General features: G+C 34.4%; 1 protein-coding gene across 3 annotated transcripts in view; it reads left to right on the top strand.

The window, feature by feature from the left end:
* The window catches only part of LOC138328156 (interaptin-like), a 42284-nt gene that overhangs the window by 25232 nt on the left and 4718 nt on the right, over positions 1-12334 (top strand). The window lies entirely within an intron of this gene.

Below are 12334 nucleotides of genomic sequence, written 5' to 3'. Positions count from 1 at the left end.
GAAAATAAATAAATAAAAATAAAAAAATGAATAAATAAATAAATAAACATATTTGTAACATCAAAAAAGAAAAATGACATTTGAATATATTAAATTAATTGTTCTATTCAGTTATATTTTCGCCACCTTGCGATCAGCAGGCCCCGTCCGATCTATCAAAGGACGCTAGGCTGTCTTAAATACCACTTAACTAATATTACATAATACATAATTCCTTGGCGACGCGTCCATGTGCTATAGCGTATGTTAAAGTTAGTTTTACGTGTAATCTAATTGGCGATGTATGCATAAGTACATGACTTTCGACTCATTTCACCGTACTTGTGAAATACCTGAATACACATATATACGACTATTATCTATTATGAATACACATATATACAGGTATTATCAACCATGAATCGCCTGACCGTGCACATTAAATGCCACACAAGTTTTGTTCATATTCAAATATATATTTTCCTTTTACGGGAAGGATCAAAACAAGTCTGTTGATATATGTCTTTAAGCTTTTGTATTGAGCTTACATTTAAACCCGAATGCCAATCGAACAAAAGGTTCGATCTTAGCCACTTTACAAAGGGAGGCGACCCTGTCCTTGCTTAGTTGTACAGTGATAATTGCCTCTCTCACAGGTCGGCGCACGCGAGCCAGGTATACACAAACACTACCGTTTATATATCTGTGGAAGTTCTGCTTGCGTATCATTGGAATCGACGTCGTCTGTCAAACGTCGCTAGTTGGAATATCCACCATAAGCTAGGTGTAGCAGAGGAGATAATAACTTTTATCAATCATGGTGGCTACATTAGAAAGTGTTATCTAGCGGTGATTACTGTGGCTTTAGTTACTACCTTGTGTAGAGGAGAGTGTTCCTCGTCTGTTACTGTTCATAAGGCAGTGTGGTCAATATAGGGATATAAAGCATGGCTTCATCCAAGTGAGCCCAGGAATGTATTTGTGTACAGGTAAGATGATTACAGGTGAAAACAGGTATATATATATATCTTGTTACCATGCTATATAACTAACGTCATTCTCACTTTTTCTTTATTAATATATTTAGATACGAAAACGCAAATTCTACAGATAAATATATTTTTGTGTACTATATTCTTATGAATACGATAAATTGGATTTACGCGGATGAAAGGTACATTTTATTAAAGTATATTGACTAAACCAAATATCTATTATTTTAATGGTGAACATGTAAAGTTCCAAACTTGATTTCACATTCATTTAAAACCGAATACATATAATGTAGGTGTATTATCTAGGTCAAGCTAGTCTACAGGTAAATACTTTTGATACGTAAAGAATTGAATAGTATTAGCCACGTTACTGGCTTAAATTCGTTTTTATCCGATGGATATATTCATGTAGGTATACATATATATCAAACTGGTTGAGATACGCCGATATATACATATATACGGGTGTATATATTGAACATACTGCCTGTTTGTTTATATTAGTGCTAAGATTCTGTGCCAAAATGCCATTAATACCGATAAAAACAGGGTAGGTTCATGTCATTTCTGACAATTTTGCCGTGGTATAAAATTTGGAAACAATAAGGGTACAGAAGAACAAAGGAATCTTATTCAAGCAGAAAATTAATGACATTTATAGACACGGGTATGATGCGTTTATGGCTACTGGTAAGACCTATGATTGTTATGAATAATTAATACATAACTAGAGGTGTTCCCACGCTTATAAATATAACACTTTTTCCGTCATTGTTTATAGCAAGAGACTGGGCAGATGTTGCTTTTGTTTGTAAGAATAATGTGACATGTATAGAAAATATATTGGTGTTGAAGTATAAGCTTTGCATGACGATGTCAAATTATCAGTTATGAGGGTATAAGTTGCACGAATGTTTTTGTTATTCTGTTTTTGTTTTTTGGTAGTTATACGGTTTGACGTTCTACAATGACAGCAAGTGCCATTTAAGGACGAATGTGTAATTTCTTTTGTTTAGACAGTATATATGAATTTGAATTTAGAACACAATTGATACTGTCAAGTACAGATCTTGATGTAATCAGTTTTGAGAGTGAAAGTTATCTGTTTTGAGGGTATGATTTTGATGGCGATGTTAATGTTTTTGTTTTGAGGGCAAAATTCTTCAGAATACGATTCTATTGACGATTAATATGTTCATGTTCTGACGGTAAGATTCAGATGATTATACAATAAACGTTTCTGTTTTGAGGGTATCATAATGTTTCTGGTTTGAGGGTAAGATTTAGATGATTGTAAAAAAATGTTTCTGTTTTGAGGGTATCATAATGTTTCTGGTTTGAGGGTAAGATTTAGATGATTGTAAAAAAATGTTTCTGTTTTGAGGGTATCATAATGTTTCTGGTTTGAGGGTAAGATTCTAATGATGATACAATAATGTTTCTGTTTTGATGGTATACAAATGTAACTGTAATGATGCTGTAATGTAAATGTATTGATAAAGGCACAGTTTGCATGCTACTGCCAACTTCTAAGGTTATATTTAGCTTTCGAGTAAATGTTTGATACGGCGATATTAAATTGCTATATTGATCATATACTAATGATATTAGTGGCGTTGCTAGCTTTGCTGTTTTCAAATGAGGGTGCGACATATGTAGTTGTATGATGATATCAAATTACTGAGGGTATAATGTGTAACATGTAGAGTAATAACGTACGCTACTATTATATATATAATTATTTTGATAAGAAGGTTTTAGCCTTGAGAGTTTAATTTACTTAGTGATATGACTGTTTTAGTGAATTGAGGACAAGACGTGCATGGTGATGTCAAATTTTCTATAATTATGTGGGTATGGTAAAAGTCAATATTTCTGCAGACTGTTAGAAACATACATTGATTGATGGGCAGGTGTTATTTTGGACATATGTGATGTTTACAACGAAGAAAAAAAAATACATAATGTTAGTGCTCAAAACATCAAATGTGCTGACATTTTTCACATCGAAATTCAAACTTATTTGTATCAAAACCTTATAGTGATCTTGAAGTTTTCAATTCATACCTTAAACATTAAATCATCACGTGCAAACTCTAGCAATTTACCTTTTTCTTCACTGAAGTATTTGACGAACCAATTTCACGTCACTACCTAGGATATGTCTAATTTTAAATTAGTTATAAAATAGATTTTTATTCATCATGTTGGACGTAAAGCAATTTTAAATTTCGTCTCACTAAACATAATATAGGATTTCCAGTGATATCCAGGTGTATATAACGTATTATAATAACACTGCTCGTAGGTATATAGAGAAATAAAACGCATTAAACATTCAATGTGTACGCATCGTCCTTTCTATATGGCTGGAATAATGAAAGAGACATTATTTGATACCGAAGTATTGTAACATACATAGTCCCCAGTCGCTAAAATGTGAAATCGATACTTATATAAATGCTACGAGAGAAGTATGTGGAGTTTAAAAGGACGAAGCCTGATAAATGATTTTATTTCAAGAGAAATGAAAAATAGTGTGAACGAGTTTGTTTAACAGTGTGTATGGGAATGGCTGTATATCAAGTTACTGTCGAATGTAAATCCACGGTGACATCAAGTTTGTTGGCCGTAAAATATTAACGCGACTTTTAAAGCTGATTTTATCGATTATAGATTGAATAAATTTTAGAATTCGAAAACAAGTTTATACATGGAAAACACAATATCATCCCAAACTTGCACACTGATATAACACGAAAGACTATCAAAATACATATTTAAAGTTCTTATGGATAGAACAAAAACAGTTCAAAAACAGATGTCGTGGAACAAACTGAAGTTTGTAGGATGTGAAATACTTGAAATAATAAATATGGGACAAATGATTTATTCTTACAGTGTGGACGAAAGCAGACCTTGTTTATACTGATAGCATTGCTTTTTGTCCCATATGCATAAACCATGTACTTTTAAAACTTAATATGTAGATTTGGGCTATGGTTCAGCGCTTTATTTACACGTTATTTTCGCTGTACATTATCACGATAGAATACATTTACAAAAGCTAGATAATGTGGCCATATGACGCACACACATTTCATCTTGCGTTGATAATTATAGAGGACCATTAAAAAAAGAAGAGTCAAAGGCGATTTCAGTTATGTTCATAGACGTTTTAAACGTTTCTTTTATTTCATCTTTTCGTTTGTGTAAATGACATGTTTCACATATCTCAACAAAGACATGACCTACAGGGAATCCAATTGCCCATCGGTACTATGGTTTCATCCCTGATAAAAGTAGAAGAATATATTTGGTGGTTGGAAAGGAGAGTGAGAGTGCGGGTTGGGGCTGGACGGGGTAAGGCGGAGAGTGAGAGTAGATTGTTGGAAGGGGTAGTAAGGGTGGGGTGGGTAGAGGTGCGGAGTGTGATAGTGTTTGGTTGGAAGGGAAAGTGAAGGTGAGGGTAGGTGGTTGGAAGGGGTAGAGAGGATGAGTGACTGAGGGCAAGTGGTTGGACGGGGTAGGGAGGATGTGGTGAGAGGTAGAAGGGTACAGATGGTGAGAGTAGGTGGAGTCAATAATTGGAGTCGACCTTCAATCATTGTCACCAGCTGTAACCGATGTATATTTTATTCATTCTCGTAAGCCACATCGGGAATTTGAAACCCATTCAATGACATGCAAATTAGTTTGCAACCTTCACAACTCGATGACTTCAGTAATTTCCAGAACCATTCGAGGTTGAATAACGTAAGTTGGGTGACATTGAACATGTTGTTTCTAATCTCATACAATAAATCGAAATTAATATTCATATACATGACACACGTTTCTCCTCATAGATCATACCTTTTCCACCCTAATGATCAGAAGTATGACGTGAATCATAATGAAATACAATTGATTTATTTGTTCATCCATTATGTTGTACTTTAGTATTTATCATGTGTCCACAAGGCTACATTAAAATAGAACAACAGTCTAACGGGAGGTTACTAACTATTCGTTAAAACCCGGTGCCTACCATGTCCTGCGGGGATCTATTTAATGACGGTTGTCGAGGTGGATACATTGATTTATTAACTTACATTAATCATGGTATATTGACCAATGTTAATGTCATATTTAAATCTCAAACACGAGTTTTTATTACATCATGTAACCTGTCACCACCTTATATTCCGAATATCCGTTAGTCCGAAGGTCCAACGTCACTAAGGCCCAATATACATTGTATAACCTACACAGGTTCTGAAGGCCCTATAATCAGAAGGTCATTTAGTCCGAAAATAGACATTTTTCATTGTCTCTGGGTAGTTAAATGTCAACATTACTAAAAAAAAAATTGCTTTTGGTTTGACAACAGGAATTAGTTTATTATGATTTTCCACCACACAAACTGCTGTATATATAGCTAATAGAAGAAGATATTTAAATAGTCAATAATATTATCGATATAGGGTACAAGTAAGAAAACCACTGACTATAATTATATATAATGAGTTCCACATTATGACCTCTTTCTTCATAAGTGATGTAATTTTCTATCCAATAACACATGTTAGGGACAAGCATTTACACATTGAAGCTAATAAATTACTTAACTGTGTTAAAAGCGTGGCCAAAACTAACAGAGGGCTGTAAGCATTAGTCTACCCGACAAGTTTCTGATAACAAAGGCCCGACTGTTTTCGCCGTATCTCCTTTATAAGGTTACATAACGCACCCTTTCCGAGTCATAGGGATTTTAAACTGGAGAATTGCCAGCATAGAGGTAAAATGCTAGGTATGCGTAATGTGAAATATGTTTAATTTTGCTTTAAATTATTTAATATCGTCAAAATAATTATCTGAAAACCTAAAGCTTCTCGGCCTTTTGGCTATGTTCAAAATATAATGTAGTGTCAAGAAGCATATCTACTCCCTAAGCATTTCGTTTAAATGTTGGACCTGTCAGGTATTTCCGCCATGCTTTTTTCAATTTTAAAGAAACTTAGGAGAGAACTCGATTTATGCAAATGTTAATCAAATAGGCGTTAAAAACAGTCGACAAAATGAAGTAATGCAAGTTCGGGAAAATGTCATAATTTGATTCAAAGCAAAATGAATCAATTAATCAATGCCAAATTAAATTGTCTAATTTAATTGGACAATTAAAAGAGTCAAGTGATAGTGTTTATTTCAATAACATTGACATATAATTCAAATGTATCTCTTATATTTTGCTGAGTCACGTTTAGCATGCATGATACATTACCGCATCATAAAATGTGAAGTCTTCAGGCAAACATATAATTAGAAAAATGAACCAATTAATACAGTAAATATTATCAGTATTTTAGAATGCCCAAAACACTTTGAGAGAGAAAATAAAATAAGCGAGCATCATTGAATACTTCGTGTATATAGGTTAATAAAGTTTTAGTGACACGTCACAGCAGAAGGGAGGACTATTTAAAACCTGGTTATCACAGTAATTTTAATGTCTCTCTCTCCCACACAGCGGACTGATAAAAACCGTTAAATCTGGCGTGTAATTAACGGCATATCTTTAAGTCATGACTTTGTGTTGAGTGAACTGTCACATGTTCCACAGCAGGAGGTAGGCACAGAATACCTCGACACAATTATTTTATCTTGTGATGTTTGAAATGTTATTTCAGCCAATAAAGGCAGCTGTTTAATTAGCGGTACACTAATTATCAGTTCAAACGCAAGTGACATTTGTTAAAATACGAATACGATAACAGTTCATTTGAATTTCAACTAAGTGCAAGCGTTTATGGGTGTCAGTTGTTTTCGTATCTTTCGCGTACGAAACTGTTTCTTTTTGTTCTCTTCTGTTCATAGAATTCCATATACACTACTGTAATCTGACTTCCGTTTCCTGTCCGTTCGTTTAACTAACAGGATCACCTTGACTTTGTTAACTTTAAAGATTAAATGAAAGCATTACCAATTTTCAGTCACATCATTCTACCTGTAATATATGATTGGTATACGTTAATTAGTTTGCAAATCTAAAAAAAAAAATTAAAAAAAATGATAAAATAAAAATTGAACTTCACTTTCTAATTGTTGATAATTTTGAGCTGCAATTTTTAAAAGTCTTTAAACAGTCATCTTGAATTTTGTCTCTTTCTGTTAAGTACTGAAGGGATCTAGCTTCCGCAAATTAAACGTACATTTTGTATAGATAATTCACAGTTTCTAAGTAACACGCGATACTACCATGAGGTAATTATGATTTAAAGTCACTCTTTTCAAATGTCTGTGCTCTTGAAGAGGTTCACACTTGACATAAAATGGATATCATCTTCGCTTCGTGAAATGCGTAACCACAACGAAAGAACAAAGAAAGTTCAATAAGCTTTCTATAAAGGTTGAGAGACAAAGTACCCCCAGAACAATGTATGATTGCTTTCTCGTCACACGATTTACAGATTGAAGATTGAGTACTTCACGACACACAAACAAATAACTTTAACCCTGGTTTGCTACCTGGCATTCTAGTATCCATATCTGATACACCGACAATGTTTTAAAGAAACCCGACCCGGTCGAGATTTCTCTGTCAATATTTTGTCATAACATCGGTCTTGTGAAACATGATAAATTATACTGTTCACTCATAGTGACAGCCGGTTCAAATCATATGTAATCCTATTTCAACATCGATAAGATCCTTTTTAAAAGCTCCGGGCAATCAATATGCCATGTTGGTGTTTGTCAATTCACAATGTCCTATGCATGTAGATATAGAAATTTATCAATATTCATGGACAAAAGCAGCCCTTGCTGAATTGAGGGTCGGCAAATCGGCAACTGGATCAATGAAGCGATGTAAGGACATGTACATGGCTTCCAGTCGAATTTTCATTATGTAATCGGAAATTTGACAAACATAGAAGTAGAACTTCAAAGTTGGATGTCAACTTTAAAATCATATCGATAGTTCGAATATGCTTATACTTACTCGTATTTGGTAACAATTGGATATAGTCAGTCTTCACGGTACGTTAATAATCACATTTGAGTCATGATTTTATGAAGTAAAAAAAAATGTATGAAGTAATTGGTTATTTCATGTATGTAATGATGTCTCTTCAAACAAAATGACCCAATATTTCCTGAAAACATGACATCATATGTTTCCACGATATATTTATCTGAATAAGCACCATTGTTATCTTATAGAATGTGTAAGTAATCATACTTATTTGTAAATGATTTATAGATACTGTTATATGCCAATTCTTCCAAATCAGAGATTCCGCAGTTATTTACGATTATATCAGGATGTTTTTATCTGTAATATCATCTGGAAGAGCACGTTCTGTCGTGCTGTGCGTGTTCTTGGTCTGGCAGAAGCTTAGTGGAAACCGAGTTTGATTACAAACACTTCAATGACTCTTAAATGAACTGTCACTTTCGATATGATTTATGACATTTTAATAAAACAGTACGGAGAATATTAATCATGCGCGATCCCTTTGAACACGGATATGTTATAAAGAATGTGACATACTTCTGACAAAATCTCACACTGTCCTTCATTATAAATTGATGGAGACAGAGATAAGGGAGGGGGGGGGGTAACTCACTGGTGAAAGTTAAACATTCAATCAAGTGTCGATTCCATGATTTCTTGAGGAAAAGAAGCGTATTTTGTAAGCTGGTTACAACGACACAGGCTTACCGTAAAGTTTCAAGTAAAATTGTTTGGGACTTGTTTGTTGACGAATAAAACTTATGGTCACTGTAAATTTGTGCTACGGGGCTCTTTGATCATGTATGTGACACCTAATCAAATGGTTAACATTTACCTGTGAGATCTGTAGGTTAACATTTACCTGTGAGATCTGTAGGTTAACATTTACCTGTGAGATCTGTTGGTTAACATTTACCTGTGAGATATGTAGGTTAACATTTACCTGTGAGATCTGTAGGTTAACATTTACCTATGAGATCTGTTGGTTAACATTTACCTGTGAGATATGTAGGTTAACATTTACCTGTGAGATATGTAGGTTAACATTTACCTGTGAGATATGTAGGTTAGCATTTACCTGTGAGATATGTAGGTTAACATTTACCTGTGAGATCTGTAGGTTAACATTTACCTGTGAGATCTGTTGGTTAACATTTACCTGTGAGATCTGTAGGTTAACATTTACCTGTGAGATCTGTAGGTTAACATTTACCTGTGAGATCTGTAGGTTAACATTTACCTGTGAGATCTGTAGGTTAACATTTACCTGTGAGATCTGTAGGTTAACATTTACCTGTGAGATCTGTAGGTTAACATTTACCTGTGAGATCTGTAGGTTAACATTTACCTGTGAAATCTGTAGGTTAACATTTACCTGTGAGATCTGTTGGTTAACATTTACCTGTGAGATCTGTAGGTTAACATTTACCTGTGAGATCTGTAGGTTAACATTTACCTGTGAGATCTGTAGGTTAACATTTACCTGTGAGATCTGTATGTTAACATTTACCTGTGAGATCTGTAGGTTAACATTTACCTGTGAGATCTGTAGGTTAACATTTACCTGTGAGATATGTAGGTTAACATTTACCTTTGAGATCTGTAGGTTAACATTTACCTGTGAGATCTGTAGGTTAACATTTACCTGTAAGATCTGTTGTTTAACATTTACCTGTGAGATCTTTTGGTTAACATTTACCTGTGAGATATGTAGGTTAACATTTACCTGTGAGATCTGTAGGTTAACATTTACCTGTGAGATCTGTAGGTCCCACTTATATGTTCATTTGACAATGTCCTCTTTAAGAGCTTAATCCTTAGACTGCTTTACATAATGTTTCCATGTTTTTGTTATGAAAGGAGTATAGACATTTGACATTACTCAATATCGTTACTCGATTTACCATATTTACACAACATTGAACATTAAGTGGAGCATCAAGCTACCGTTAAGCTGGGTCATAAAGCTATCGTTAAGAAGGACGATAAACTGATCGTTAAGTCGGTTCTCGGCGTTAACCATTGATCCCGACTGGTCAAACGACCTTTCTAACATTAGGAATAATATAGACAAAACATATTACATTGCATAGAAAGACAGTTCTGTGATAATTCATCTTAATCGTTGATGGCAATTGCAGTACAGATGAAACCCGGAAGATCGTTATTAAAAATTATGTCAATTGCAATTTATAGGCAAAAAAGGGAAAATTACCCGCAGCAATAAATGTAACCGACCAAGCTTAGCACTAATGTTATCGTGAAAACTAATTTGATTTTCATGATCTGTTTTGTATTGATTTTAATGCAATCACCTTACGTCATGGAATAAACAAGAAACATAGATTGTTTGTTTGGTTTTAAGAAAACAAACTTTGATTGCCACCTGAGATAGTTCCCAATAATAAATGTTCGATTTTTCTCCCAGTACCGTCTTTAATTAAATACCTAAACCTGACATTTATTGAAATGACTGTGGTTTATGACTATATGTATTTCTTTTTATTTGAACACACAAACCTGACATTTTCTGCAATGACTAAGGTTTATAAATGTTGGGTTTTCGTCCCAAAACCAGATATATTGAAACATCTAATCGTGACAAATCCTGAAATCACTGTGGTTTATGACTGTAGTAGATTCTCCCTGTACCGTATGTATATTGAACTATACTATAAAAAACAATGATTTGTTGGTTCCATATGGCGCTACATCCGGGTGATATCATCGGGTTTTCCTTGTCAGAGAGACGCTTATCTGAGCTTAGACTCGCCTGCGTCAACTCGGCCTGAGATTTGCCAAGTTAAACATTGCTATCTACAGCTGTAGTGTGTCCCTGCTGACCAATATGACGTATTTTGGCCCTAACTTGGAAATTAATTTCAGAATTTATACCGAACGAGTACACGGATGTCTAGATAAGAAGATTAGAGTCATGAACAGTTCGAACAATTTAACAGCGAACAGATTTCGTTTGAGAACCCCTGCAGTTGCCATTTGAAAATAGGAAGGTCAAACCGCAAGTCCTTAGTCAAGTATTTGTTTAAATAAAGTGTGTCCGTGGAAGTTAGGCACAAAAATGCAAATACAACAAATGAAATAAAACAATTACTTTCTTATATACAAATCTAATTAATACAAACAACATAATTCATTTTATTGTTTCACCCAATTTGTATTGAAATTCTTCCTTCCTTTCTACCGCATATGAGATTATGATAAGGGATTTGAAGGTGACACACTATAGATTCTAGAATGGCTTCTGTTTTTTTAGCTATGCTATCTTACCTGACCGACGTTGACAGCTATGGGCTACTCTGTTGTCAGAGCACACCATGGCCCCACATACAACAATCATCGATTTTCCAGTCAATGATAAAAAAATCGATTGTTCAGTACACCTGCCCCGCAGGTTCCATAAGCAAACGATGACGTCACTCGTGGTGTGAAATAGACATTACGCTAATTAGGTTATAATTGGCGCCCCGTGATAATCTTGACGTGCTTCTGCTTTGTTCCCACTTTAATAGGTCAACTGGTGCAACAAAGCACCGTGCAGATAATAAAAAATGGATTAAAGTAATACCATCATGTTAATATGTTTGATTATATGTAAATCTGTCACACATGGCACGCGTTATACACATTTAAATATAAATATAATTTTAACCTCCGATATATACCTAGCGATAACCATTTTGATTTTCATATAATTGGTAAATGCAATTGAAACATTTTACGATATAAATTGAAATATAGCATACATAATTTCTCATGTTTTTGCAGCTTGTACGGACGCAAAGACCCCATTTATAGAGCATTTCAAAATGCCAAATTAATTATAGGCATATTATGTGACATTCTGTCATCAGTGACCTTTCACCTACAGATAGCTGTTCACTTCAGATTTATATACACCGAAAGTTGGCGATTTTCTCCGCTAACTCTGACTTTCCTACACCTCTAACTACTGATATACCATGGAATTAACCTATAGTTGTCCATTGGACTGACATGATATTCAAGCCATCAAAGCCATAACATTCATCTCGATTTACACTTCTCGGGGGAATTAGCAAACTCATCGTACAATCTGCAAATATTTGAGTTCTATTATGGTTACACTAGAATGATTGATATGAGGTTGTAAGTCAAATGTGTTATCAACGTCAATATTGGAAATTGGATGTTTTTTCCTATACCTTATCAAACGAGGCGTGAATGTTTCAATTCCGAAATAGCGCTGATATTTCCCTAGGTACGTTTATGATAAACACACATTTACTATATGCATACATTTACGTGTAGTACTAGGTCAGTTTAGTAACCAGAAAGTTAGCGACAAAGAAATACATCGGTACAT

This window comes from Argopecten irradians, chromosome 7 (genome assembly GCF_041381155.1).
Source record: "Argopecten irradians isolate NY chromosome 7, Ai_NY, whole genome shotgun sequence".
NCBI classification, from domain to species: domain Eukaryota; kingdom Metazoa; phylum Mollusca; class Bivalvia; order Pectinida; family Pectinidae; genus Argopecten; species Argopecten irradians.
The sequence above is the reverse complement of the archived record's forward strand: the minus strand, read 5'-3'. Positions and strand labels throughout refer to the sequence as shown.